Source organism: Diabrotica undecimpunctata, chromosome 7 (assembly GCF_040954645.1).
Source record: "Diabrotica undecimpunctata isolate CICGRU chromosome 7, icDiaUnde3, whole genome shotgun sequence".
NCBI classification, from domain to species: Eukaryota; Metazoa; Arthropoda; class Insecta; order Coleoptera; family Chrysomelidae; genus Diabrotica; species Diabrotica undecimpunctata.
This window is the reverse complement of record NC_092809.1, coordinates 117,189,670-117,204,192: the sequence shown is the minus strand read 5'-3', so window position 1 is coordinate 117,204,192 and position 14,523 is coordinate 117,189,670. Positions and strand designations below refer to the sequence as shown.

General features: G+C 32.3%; 1 long non-coding RNA gene across 1 annotated transcript in view; it reads right to left on the bottom strand.

Annotated features, from left to right (window-relative positions):
• LOC140446944 (uncharacterized) overlaps positions 1-14,523 on the bottom strand; it is a 157,238-nt gene that overhangs the window by 12,215 nt on the left and 130,500 nt on the right. The window contains exon 2 of the long non-coding RNA XR_011951538.1: positions 1,510-1,636. This is a non-coding gene — a long non-coding RNA (uncharacterized lncRNA). The remainder of the gene's footprint in view (positions 1-1,509; positions 1,637-14,523) is intronic.

Sequence of the window (14,523 nt, the reverse complement as noted above, 5' to 3'; positions counted from 1 at the left end):
AAACAAATTTTTACCTATAATTATAAAATTTCCTAAAACTTATTTACAAATAATATTTTCTATAATTCTTAAAAACTAACAAAAACCTCTTTCTAACATCTCTTCTATTTGTCTCTAATCACTGCATTAATGTATTTTGGAAAACCCGTTTCAATTGTCTTTGGATTTCACTTAAAATTATGCGGGTCACTCAAGTATAACAAAGAAATAATTTATGTATAGCTTACATTTTGTTTAGTACAGGTAATCCAAGAATTTAATAACTTTCCTTCTTCGAAATGTTTGTTGTTTATTATCCTACTTATCTGAATTATTTTAATGTTTTTGAACTTTGAAATATTTTAATAAACCCAATATTTTTCTCGATTTTGCATATCATAACAATATATATATATATATATATATATATATATATATATATATATATATATATATATATATATATATATATATATATATATATATAATATTATATTTTTTGTATTATTTAAAATTAAACGTTTATAATTATTTTAGGCTTTTTTATTTCAAAATAATCACTGTTTTACCGAGAACTGTCAATTTTGAAATCCGTTAGTGCCATGTCTAATTGGCAAATCCTTTATGTGTTTGGTTCGTACGCTGGTGGTTGTGAGTTCGAATCCCTTAAAAAATTAAAAACCTCACGTTAATCTTATTAAATATATGTAATATACGCAAAAAACATAAATTTTAAAATAAAATGAAAATTTACAACATAATCCGAGTTGTTGGTTTTTTATTTTTATCTTCGTAAAGTAAGTTATGTATATGGCAGTTTTAAATACTTATGAATATTACATTTTAATTTATATTGTATTATTATATTGAATTATATTGCAGTGTATTTATTGTATTGTAATTTTTATATTAATAACAAAATAATCAATGAATTTTACTGCAGAGTATGTGTAAAATTTTTTTTACATTCAACTCCTTTTATACATATATAAAAATAAAAATATATATTTTCATTAAAATATTGATTCAATCCTTCATTTACTATACTCGTATTACAGGTCAAATGTTTATATACAGCAAAGGCTGCACCATATACCTATATAACTAATTCTTTTTCTCTTTCTGCTCTCTCTCTTACCTATAGCATTACATATGTAATGATTGTGCAGATTGACTCCTATATAAATTTTTAACGGCGAACGCGTGTATAGAAATATAACTTCTACCGGCAGTCCCACTGGACTGCCACACCCGTTTTTTGTTTATACAGGGCTGAATCAACCAGTTTATTGTTCACCCTATTACACCAATAGCAGGTACGTACTGAGTATTGCCGTTGATTGAAATACCTACAATATCTCAATCAACGGTATTACATAATACATAAACTGATCAGAATTATAAATAGTGCTTATCATACACATAATTGTAATTGGTATTAGTTTCTAGTTGAACTTGTTATAATAATTTTTTTTTAGATTTTAAATCTTTTAATAAACAGGATTTTATTAAATCATCTAAACAACTTACTCTTCTGAAGAAATCCAAAGCATCCAGAAGTAAGAAGATTCCGCTTCGAGTCTATTAATTCTGGAGTAGAATTGTTATCGAAATTTTCCATTTCTATTTCTTCATCATGGTGCATGTTGGTTCGTATCTGAAAATTAGAAGATAGATTGTTTAGAGTTGAAGAAAAATGCGGTTTTTAAGCTTTATTTTTTTGGGGCCTCAAACTTAAGTGTAGATTACCTATAAACTTTTAATAGTGAAGATTATCTATGAATTAAATAACAGTGATGAGATTTTATTATTCTTTTAATTACATGAATATTAGAATTTTTTATGTGAACGAATTTCGAAATTCGGGATAAAATATGATTTTGTTTTCATATAAGTATTTTTGTTCATAATTTAATACCAAGATACAGAATGTTTATTTTATCGCTATATGACGCAGTTATAATTTTAGTTTCATATAAGCACTTCTAATTTGTAATTTAATATCTAAATACAGAATGTTTATTCTATTGCAATATGGTGCAATTTTCCTAGAATCTTGTAATAACTTATTGTTCGTTACAAAATATTAAAGATTAGCTTTGGTAACAGCTTTGTTTTAAATTTTTAATTTTATTTCTCTGTCTGAGCTGGTTTCCTTACGAGGGTAAATAATTATGGCGCCCTTAATTTCATTTTGGTTTTAAAGATATTGCAAACAGATTGTATATGAATTTTGAAGGAACTACACCCAAATCTCTTCCGACACGATCCAGGGGCCTAGAATAATTATCTAGGTAATACTATACATGGTGGACTTAGAAAGTTGTAATATTAACTTTGTTACTAAGTAGATATTATTTCCAGCTTCTGATAAGAAGTTATCTATTTCTTCTTTATTCAATACTCTTGATTTGTTTGGTTTGTAGCCAACGGATTTTCTTTTAAGGAAAGCAATTACTTTGGGATATCGGGCTACATCCATATTATTTTACTGTAGATTTATTTGTATTTCTTGTGTTTTAAATTCACCCGTCTAGTGATTCAATTATTGAGTATATTTTGTTTTGTTTACCTACTGAATTTTATTGATCTACTCCTAATAAGTTTCCTGATAATAGAGTATCTCTAAATATTTGCTAATTAAAATAATTAACTATCACGATATCTTCGACCAGGAGAAAGATCAGGCTGTTTTAGGTAAGTAGGTGGACGAATTCCACCGAACATATTTATTTATTGTTTATGTGGTGTGTTGACTTCATTTACTTAATAATTATCTGTTCAAATATTTTCTTGTATTTGGTCTCAGAACCTAATTATCTCTCCTTATTTCTTTTCGTTTTCAAGGTTTCTTAATTTTCCCCTTGTAACACCAAAAAGTTAAGTGGCGCCCCTTTTCTTATCTCTTCTTACCTTTGGTAATTTTACCTATCTCTCTTGTTACCTTTTTCTCTGTATTTTCTAATCTATCTTATCATGTCTTATCTTTATTATTTCTTCTGTTGGATCCATTCTCGGTCCCAAAAGCTAGTTTCCAAGCCCCGACTCGCTCTCCACCATCCATCTAGCTGCTGTTCGCAGTGTCTCCATTGGTAACCTTTCTAGCACAATTCAAAAAAGGTTTCCGACTCTACAAAGTAGCACTTTCAGTAATGATTTCCGTTTTTTTTTAATGGAAAAGCGAAAACACTTTCAAATCTTATATGACTAGCGCTGTCATAATAAAAATTCATTCGTAATTCGTAGATACTCAAACTTGTTTCAAAAATTAAAAATTGGTTCCAAAAGTGAAATAACTCATTCCGAAAATAATTGCTTTCGGTACGAGTTGTGTAAAGTGGAACATTCGATTTAATAAATTATTCCGAAAGTTTAGTTTTCGGGACGGCTGCAGAAAGAAATATTTACAAACAATTTGTATACGTTATATATAAATATATGGGCAGTTCCTATTTACCCTGTATTACTCATTTTTTTTAACTGCAAAAATAATTTCTACTCTTATATACTTCCAGGATAGAATCAAATTAAAATATTTTTGAAGATTTCTTTTTATTCTTTATTTCCTTTGTTTGAATAGGGTTAGCGACTGTCAAGTTACAATGGAAAAAAAGTTAATTTTGATGGCAGTCCACAAAGCAATATTAGAATTAGGCGTAAAGTACAAATTTACATTACACTTTGCACATATTACTTTTGGCACGCATAGGCATCCCGGTTTCTTGTAACGACCGCGCTTTTCTGAAAATTTAGGCCAATGGCCTATTCCGTCTTTCCGTATGTGTTTCTCTGGTAGAGAAACGATCAATCCTCTTTTCCTTTTCTGCTGTATTACTGATAGACTGGGCCTTCCTCTCTTCTTGAGCCTCTCTTTACCCTCTTGACAAAGACAAGCGGCAATAGATGCTTTGAAACCTAAAACACTTACAATTTGAAATTCGAGTAGACACTTTCCATTACTTTCTCGTTGAGGGTAAACCATATACTGACATGAACAAACATACACCGAAAAACTGTTCTATTTCGTTCTTGTCAACATTTAAAGATTTTTCGGTGTTCTTTTGGGTAGACTACAGATTTGTTTGATAAAAAATATTGTCCAAAATATTGTCATCTATTAGCGTTCTAAAATACTTGATTGAAGTATACGGGTTTTCAGGTCCTGGCGGTAAACTACCTTTCCAAGATTGAATTGGCAATGCGGAACAACTAGTTATTCGTTTCCATGTGATATTCTGATGATTGGGCTCTTTTCCATTATCATCTCCTGGTACTCATTATTGTCTTCCATATTTCCCACGCTTACTTTTTCCGAAAACTTTCTGAAATATGTACCGCTTCATCATCGTTACTGTCGGATTCTAGAATGGAATTTTCAGAGTCATATCCACAAATGTCATTAACTTGAACATAATTTAGTTCCTTCTTGTCATAAAATGATTTTACACAAATAGGTTCCATTTCTGTGACCACCTGCAAAAAAATTATGTTGTAAATTATAGAACATTGTAACTTTAAAGTTACACAACAATTTTTACTCACAAAATACCTAATATTTTATTGTCAGAGCATATATTTACTACAATAAGAGTCAGAATGTACTTACTTTTTTAGTTTTTTTTTATTTTGTCAGCTATTATAGCTACCACTTGAAATTGTGATCAAAGTCACATATTACAGCTAAACAGATTTAACTGCAATGATGACGATTTGACACGACCAGACACGACAGACGTTGGTTGATGCGGTGTTACCTAATCCAATATTATTTTAGAGGTATTGAACTGTAATAATAATACTCCATAATTACTGTAATGAGTTTATAATTATATTTATTATCAGGGCACTAATATCAAAGTTAAAATGTTTGAGGTAATTGATAAAATATGTTATTTGCTAAGTTATTATTCATAATAAAACCGAGCATATAAGTTCACGATATTGTGCACTCAGAATCCGATGTTATCGAAGTTATACGACAACGTAGCAAACGCAGTAGAATTTATGTTCAATGCTAAATATATGGATGTTTACGCTTTGGCTGCTTGCATATAACTGAGTTCTGGCTCCTCCGCTCCTCCGTTCTGGTTACAACGGGCAATACAAGGTTAAACCAGACACGAATGTCTTCTTATTCTTCCTCTTTATAAGCAATTCTGCTTGTTCATTGGTGGATTAATACCTCTATGGAAGGTTGTCACTCCATGTTTTGCGCGGTCGACCGATACTTCTTCTGCCGATTGGTGACTTATCTCTTGCTATTTTGAGGACACTGGTCTCCTTCATTCTGCTGTGTGGTTATTCCATTCTTTTTTTCTATTTTGTTTCCATTCATTTATACATTTTACGTAACATTTTCGCCTTCGTATAATGTCTTCCCTTCTCTTTCGATCTCTCAGTGTATTTCCTGCAATTTTTCTTAGTACTCTCAGCTCTGTCGTTTCCAGTAGCCTTTTCGTTGTGGCTGTGTCGGATCTTATTTCTGAGGCATATGTCATTATTAGTCTTACACTGGCTTTATAAATTCTTGACTTCATCTCAGTGTTTATGTGTCTGTTTCGCCATATAGTGTTATTAAGGCATTCTGCCAGTCTATTTGCTTTTTGTACTTGATCTCTCACTACTTTGTCCAGGTCTCCATAGCTAGACAGTGTAATTAGCAGGTATTTTATTTCCATTACTTCTTTAATACTGATGCCATCAATTATCTATTTCTATCTATTTATATCTGGTTGGTTCTTTGCTGACTACTATTGTTTTAGGTTTCTGAGATAATATTGTCATATTAAATTCTTTTGCTCTTATGTTAAATCTGTGGACCAGTCTTTGCAGACTATCTTCATCTTGGGCTATCAATATTACGTCGTCTGCATAACTGGGTATTTTTATTTCTTTGTTTCTAATTCTGTATCCTCTTCCTTTGGTAACACTTTTGATAATTTCATCCATGATCAAATTAAAGAGCACAGGGCTCAATGAATTTTGATGTTTTGGTAGATGTTTTCGATAGTTCATATAATATTTAAAAGAACTTCTCTATTATACAAAAGATATCTTTGAGTCTTACTCTGTCAAACGCTTTCTTTAGTTCAGTCAGATACAGAATGACTGGTCTATTATACTCTAGTGATTTCTCAGTAATTTTATTTATAACGAATATTGCATCCTCTGATTTATTAACACTTGTAAGTTTTAGCGTAGTTTATACCTCTGTAGTTTTCTGGCTGTTTTTTATCTCCTTGTTTGAATAATAGAATTAGTTCGCTCTTTCTCCATTCTTCCGGTATTTCATTGTGTTTTATAATTTTAATAATTAATGTTGTTAATTGTTCTGTCATTGCTGCTCCACAATATTTCATTAGTTCGTTTGGTATCTCGTCTTTAACTGCTGCTTTTCTGTTCTTCGGGGTTTCAAGTATTTTCCGAACTTCCTGTACATTTATATTAAGTTCGTCATTTGTGGTAATTTCTGGTGTTTCCGGTTCTAGCGTCGTTTGTTCTTCCTCTGCATAGAGCTTTTTTAAGTACCTAGTCAATCCACGTATCCTTTTCTATGTGTTTTGGTTCTATTAGTTCCTTTACCTCCGTTCTTTGACCTTTTATGAAGCGGCATATATTTCATTTTGCAGACCGTAAAAATTATTTTCTATTTCCGTTCCCAGTATAAGTGTTCCCAGTGATCATTTTTTATTTAGACACGAATGTAAAACCAATAAATAAATAGGAAGTTCGCAACCAGAAACAATCACAGGAATCTCAGACATTTATTTTTAGTAAAGAATTTTTATTTTACTGAAAGTATATACACATATACACCGTATTTCGAGAATGCAATTAGTCTGGCTTTAATCTTCTAAATAAAACATTGGGATTAAATTTGATATGTTTTAATCGCATACATTAATTTCAACTGCTATTTATCTATAGCGATGAAAAATAAATTACGGATTATTTTGGTGCTTTTATTTAACTTGGTTTATAGTATGTTTTAAATAAAATATTTGTTCTTTGTGACTCTATGTTCTACTAAATTGTGTTTTTGCTCTTTAACCCTAATTGGTGTACTAATAATAAAATATCCTTCGATTGCCTAGAACAATACTGAATGTTACTTGATTTACACTTCGATATGTGCCGCAGGTAAACAATCAAAAACCACGTGTGAAAAAGGACTTTATTTAAATTAACGCAATAAATACATGAATATAAATATGATGGTAAGGCGTCCGTCGGCTAAGAATTGTTTCGCTAATCGCCGGTGTGGTCTTCAAATTCTGATTGTGGATTTGTTTTAGTCCTACGACTCGTTTGTTGACTGGCTTTTTTGGACTGGTTTCAATCTTCGCATATGATGACATAAACATATAATTAACTTAAAACATATGATGGCGTGAACAAATACGATGCTTAATTTTTAACCAACAATGCTTTTATGGTAGTCTATTGCGACCAAATTTATCTTCTTGTCCATATTAGTTTAAATAGGTTGAACTTTACTGATATTTTCTGCTGTGTTTCCCTGTTTAATCAAGTCTTTTCCAAATTTTCTAATTGTGGATATTAAAATGTCTTCTGTAAAAGTTCTTTATGCTTATTTAGTTAGGTTTGTGTTGTTTAAATTACATATTTATATCTTTTTTATGGGATACACACAGTGGCGTAGCTAGGGTGGGGCAGTCCGCCCCGGGTGTCACCCGTTTTGGGAGACCCGATCACAAATCGGGTTGATTCATTAATTTGTAACTTTACTCACTTTACAATCAAAATACAATTCGGTATTATTTGGTGAACACACGAAAAAGAAATTTTTAATTTTATTTCTGTTTCCACTAGCCGCTGGGAAGTGCTTTTTAAACACAATAAAACATCTGTTGACCGACTTTCTACAACACGTTGTGGAGCTCACTATTCCACAGATAAAGTATTGACAGAACAGTTTGAAAGTGTTGTTACTGCAACTGAGGAATTATGTCATCAACAAGAAAAGTTAGACACCAGAGGTGCTGCACATAACCTTATGCCCACTGTGTGTAATTTTGCCTTTCTTTGTTATCCTACCTTTTGGAATGATGTACAAAGAGAAATAAATTTTTCTTGGATTGAATTGAAAAATAAAGGCATAACAGTAAATCAGCGACAAAAATAGAACTACTTCGTCTTTATATTGAAGAAAACCTTGGTCATAGTCTGGATAAAGCAATAGATTTTGCTTCTTCTTCTTCTTCTTTGTGCGACTAGGATTACTCCTGTTTGTCTGCCTCTTATTCTGTTTCAGTCGTTGTTAACTGTACATTATCTTTCTACCTTTTTGGCGGCCTTCCAACGGGTCTTCTGCTATACGGCTTGTTGTTTTTATAGATTCGCTAATCTATCTGATCCCATTCGGTTTACATGTTCGTTCCAGTTTTTTTTTCTTGTTTTTATCCACCTGTTAATATTTTGAATTTTGCATTGTTCGCGTATACTTCTGTTGGTTTGTCTGTCTCTTAATGATATGCCTGCTATTGATCTTAATGCTTTCATTTCGATATTGTTGATTTGTTGTTTCGTCTTTCTTGTATCGGTCCTTGTCTCCGCTGCATATGTTAGGATTGGTCTTACTGTTGTCTTGTATAAATTTTATTTTGCTTTCCGTAGTCAGATATTTGTTTCTCCAAATGGTTTCTCGAAGGCAACCACTTACTCTTGCCGCTTTTGATGCTTGCCTTGTGGTCTTTGTTCTTATATACCTGTCACTAGTGATCTCTACTCCTAGGTAATTGAATTTCATTACTTGTTCTACAATTTTGCCGTCTATTTCTAGTTTGCATCTACGCGGCTCTTTACTGGTCACTATACATTTAGTTTTTTCTACTGATATTCTCATATTAAGTTGGTTTGCTGTGATATTAAAGGTGTGGAGTTGCCTTTGTAGGTTATCTTCGTTATCAGCAATTAGTACTGCATCATCGGCATAGCATAGTATCGTGATTTTATGCTCTCCCATGTGGTATCCGTGTCGTTTTCTTACTTCGTTAATTATTTGATTCATCACCATGTTGAATAACAATGGGCTGAGCTAGTCTCCTTGGCGGATTCCTCCTTTTAGTTCTATACATTATGTTTCCCCTGTTGGCATTATAACTCTAGTCTTGTTGTTCTTGTTAATTTCATTAATTGTCCTTATTATCTGATGGTCTATTTGTTCAGATAGATTTTGCCACGAAAAAATATAAGGACTACAACATTCCCACCGAAAGACGAATTCGACGTCAAAAACCAATGGATGGTGAGTTAGCTAGCGGTACATGACTCACATTTCGAACCAAACTTAAAAAGAATATGTTAGAATGTTTAGACCTATTCAATATTGAACTCGAATCCAATCAAAGTCCATTTATGATGTGGCTTTATTGTTTGAGGTTGTGCAGATACACAGTTTACTTTCCGCGAACAGTGAAACATTTTGTGACTTTTACCGTGAAGATGTATTAGGAGACCTCCTGCTAGAACTACCAAACCTCAGAAGACATTTACAAGAAGCCAATATTAAAGTCTCTAAATGGTTAGATGTAGACTTTTTAAAAGTTATTGTGAAATGGGATTTCATGGAGTTCCTTTCAAACTTAATGGTCGCACTTAAATTATTTATGATCATTTGTGTATCAGTTGCTTCATGTAAGAGAAGTTTTAGTAAGCTAAAATTAATCAAAAATTACTTGCGAGCAATAATGACACAAACAACGATAAATAACCTTGGTTTATTAACTATCGAATATGAAGCAACACAAAACATAAATATAGAGGATGTGATTTCAGATTTTATGGCTGTTAAAGCTAGAAAAAAAAAATTCATTCATGTAATATAAAACAAAAAATAAATAAACTCATATACTATATAATAATAAAACACTGAAAACTTTGTTTTCAAAACTCCCACAAATTTATTATAGTATTTTATCACTACAGCTGTTTCGGCAGAGTACCTTTTTAGGTTATCTATTTTTGGACGTGTTTACAATTTAAAGTCTTTAACGAAATAGGTTGAGGATAGATACTATTTACTGAAATTTCATTAACTATAATTCTCAAGTTTTTTGTTATTCAAAACATACCTTTATCAAATTTTCGTTGATTTTAACAATCTTTATTTTAGAATTTGGGGTGACACCATCGATTACTCCCCGGGTGTCACCCATGCTAGCTACACCACTGGATACAGACGGGGTCAAGGAGACATGTTTGTTTAACTTATTTCATTTTTGTGGTACACCTTAAAAATCCATTTTTAATCAATGTTATTAAAAAATATGGTTAAAGGAGAGTAAAATTATTATGACAGAGTCATAAAATTATAGTTAATTTAACAAACATTGTAGACGAGAAAAGAGAAGCATGAGACGAGGTAAAATATTAGGCACGCTTATGATAGCTTCCTAATAGCAAGCAACGCACACGAACTACAAAATACACGCAGATGCAAAAAAAACGCAACGGAGAAAATTTTTGTCAAATTAAAAGTATTTTCAATTTTTTTAGCCCTATTTTGAAAATTTTTTCAGCATACTGTGTATAAATTTATAAATTTTAATTTTGGTATAGTCAGTTTTTTAAATAAAACTTTATATTTTACTTCTTGTACGGGGTTAATTAAAACGTGGTTTTATTATCCTAAATTTGAAACATCCTGTGGAATAATTCCATTTGCGCATCTTCGTCAAACTTTATTTTTCGCTTGCAACCATGTCTCTTAAGCTTTGTGTTTTTTGTTTCATGGCAAAATATGCCTTGGTTCATTTTTTAGAGCCAAACGAATTTGCCACCCACAATTTAGGACTTTTTTAAAAATGATTATTTTTTAGTTATTTTGTAATACGACGAAGTGGCTTTGGTGATCATTATGTCATATTGACACTTACATTTTGTTTACCAATGATTGATCATGGTTGTTAGTGTCGAAGCTTGTGCGAAAGCCTTTGCTCTGGTTGAAGATGGGCGAAATTATGAATATGTGGCTAGAGTACTACACACTCATCGCTCTATCATCCAAAGGGTGGTGGAACATTTTGTACGAACTGGAACAAGCAGGCGTAAAGCAAGAAGTGACAGAAAGCGCAAAACTACCGCTTTAGATGATAGTTTTATAAGAGTCAACGCTTTGCGGGATCATAATTTAACAGCGGTGCGAACAAGAACTCAGCTTCAAGAGGTTCGAGGCAATAATGTAAGTGTATTTACAGTTTGTCGAAGATTACATGAATTTAATTTGCAGAGTTGCAAACCAGCAACTGGGCCCAAATTATTTCCACGGCACAGCACGAACATTTACATTGGAACTTAGGATAATGGAGTAATGTTCTTTTTACAGATGAGTCGAGATACTGTCTTCACTCATCAGATGAGAGAGAACGAGTATGGCGTCGAACTGGAGAGAGACTTTCGGATGCGCTTCCAGTCCCCGCGTTAGCCATGGAGGGAGTTCGGTGATAGTATGTGTAAGAATATCCAGAGAGGCGCACACTGAATTAGTATTTATTGAGGTTTCGTTGCCTACACACCGGTATATTAAGGAAATTTTAGCGAATCACGTAATACTATTTTCTCAATATATCGGCGACGATTTTCTATTAATGCAAGATAATGCGCGACCCCACTCTGCAATGTGTGTCACGCAATATTCAGAGAAAGTTGGTATTAATAAAATGAACTGACCAGCGTGTTCGCCAGATCTAAACCCAACAGAGCACGTTTGGGACATGCTTGGTAGAAATATTAGAAGTCGCGAAGTCGCACCAGCCTCAATTGACCAACTTCGCTTGGCCTAAATTAACAAACCTCTTGAAGAGGAATGGCAAGACATCCAACAAGATGCTATTCACAACCTCATAGACAGCATGAGCCTACGTGTACAGGCAATTATAGAGGCTAGGCAAAGTATTAAGTTATTTCTAAGTAGTTTTTCTTTGTTATTTGCGTACTTAGGTTAAGTTACATTAAGTAAAAATGAACCAATCGATATTTTTACATGAAACAAAAAACATAATACTTAGAAGACATAGGCAACTTAAAAACAAAGCTGTTTCAAAGATGTTTCAAAGTTAGGATAAAAAACCACCTTTCAATTAACCACCCCGTATAATAAGTCAAACACAAAATTTCATTAAAACTCACTATATTAAATTAAAATTTATAAATTTTTACAGTGTGCTAAAAAATCATCAAAATAGGGCTGAAAATAAAAAAACTGGAATACTTTGAATTTGACCACAATTTTCTCCGTTGCGTTTTTTTTACATCTGAGTGTATAATAAATGCGGTAGTTCGTTAGAGTAAAATGTTTAGTTTAAATCTAAACGTAACCAAAAATAAAATTCTAGGATTCTCTTCAACGAATAATTCTTATTTTGCAACTAAAAGATTACTTAAAAGCAGAATACTGACTAAGAAAACTAAGATGAACATTTATAACAAAATAATTAGACCAATATTATTATAAGCAGCAGAAACAATGACAATGACTAAAAAAGATAAAGAAGACTTATGAATAGTGAAAAGTGAGATCATGAGAACCATGCAAAACAAATGAAGAAATTAAGAAAGTACTGAAAGAAAATATCGTAATAAATATAAAACAATGTAGAACTAGATGGCTAGGTCACATCTAGTAGGTAGGAGATTACGCAATGAGATACACGATGATGGAACGGAATCTAGGAGGGAGAAAGAAAAGAAGAAAACCAAGACCAAAGTGGCTGCAAAAAGTTGAAGAAGACTTACAAAACGCAAAAATAAGAGACTTTACTTAATCAGTAGACCTATTTATACCTTTCGGTGTTAGGCCGTTTAAACTACAATTCATTACATTACAATATTTGACAGTCTTCTGAGTTGTCCTAGCTCTTAACGAACTTTCTCCATTCCTTCCTATTGGATGCCATCTGTGTTGCTTCCTGCCAAGTCTTACCCTTACTCTGCAGTATCTGCGAGATGTCACTGTTCCATTCTTTAATGGGTCTTCCTCTTCTGTTCTTCCCTATTGGTTTGGCGTCCCACACTCTTTTAACTTGTCTATTATTGTCCATCCGGGTTAGATGTCCGAACCATGCCAATTTTTTCTCTTTGATTGACTCGAGTATCGGTTTGATTTTGAGTCTTTCTCTTATTTCTTCATTTCTGATTCTATCAGTTCTTTTTACTCCTATCGTTCTTCTGAGGTATTTCATCTCTGCTGCCTAAATTCTGCTCTGATGTCTTTTGTTTAATATCCAATTTTCTGCTCCATATGTCACTGTAGGTCTATATATTGTTTTGTATATTGTCATCTTGGTCTTTGTTAATATTTCTTTGTTATTAAGGAATCCTCTATTTAGTGCTTGGAATAGTTTTTCTGTGTTTTCCATTCTGTTGTTAAGATCATCCTCGATGTCTCCTTTGTTGTTGATTACTGTTCCTAAGTATTTGTATGAATTTGTCTGTAGTATTTTTTGTTGGTCTATCATTACTTCTATTTGATCTTTCGTCCCTTGTTTCCTTGATATTTTCATTATTTGAGTCTTCTCTTTGTTTACGTTTAAGTTGTATTTGCTTGCTTCTAGGTTCCATTTCTCTAAGTTGTATTTCAGTTTTTCTGCAGTTTCCGCAATTAATACTATGTAGTCTGCAAATATACACATTTCAGCATTTATCATTTGCATTCTGTTCCAACCGATGCAGTATTTCTTGAATGTTTTCTTACATTCTTTCACTATCTCATCTATTACATTTATGAATAGTACTGGGCTGAGACTTCCCCCTTGTCTAACTCCTTGGGTTGTTTTAAATGGTTCTGACTGTATATTTAACATTCTTACTGTATTTGTTGTTTTCATGTATATACTCTTTGTTGCTTCTATCAGTTCTTCACTTACTTGTTTCTTCTTTAGGCTTTCCCATATATCTTTTCTTTTGACTGAGTCGAATGCTTTTTCCATGTCTATAAAGCTCAGATGTATTGCTTTATTTTTCTTTAAGGCTTTTTCTATTACTTGTTGCATGGTGAATATATGGTCTTGTGTGTTGTGTCCTTTCCTGAATGCACTTTGTACATCCTCTAATTTATGTTCTATTTCTTTTCTAATTTTCCTTTCTATTATGGTGTCGTATACTTTTGCTGCTACACATAGTAGTGATATACCTCTATAGTTCCTACAGTCTCTTGTGTTTCCTTTCTTGTATATAGGTATAATTACTGCATTTGTCCATTCTCTGGGTATTACTTTTCTCTTCCATATTAGGTTATATATGTATAACAATTTTTCTTTTGCTTTTACTCCTATATATTTTATCATTTCTGGTGCTACTTCATCGCTTCCTGGTGCTTTTCCAATCTTTATCTTTCTTATTGCTTCTTCCAGTTCTTCTTTTTCTATAGTTTCTGGATTTTCCGTGTTTCTCATGGATACTCTCCTGTTGTGGCTTTTCTTTTCCATTGTATTTGCTTGATTTCCATTCAGTATCAGCCGAAAATGTTCCCTCCATCTTTCCATTATTGTCTTATCGTCGTTTATTATTGTTCCTTCCTTGTTC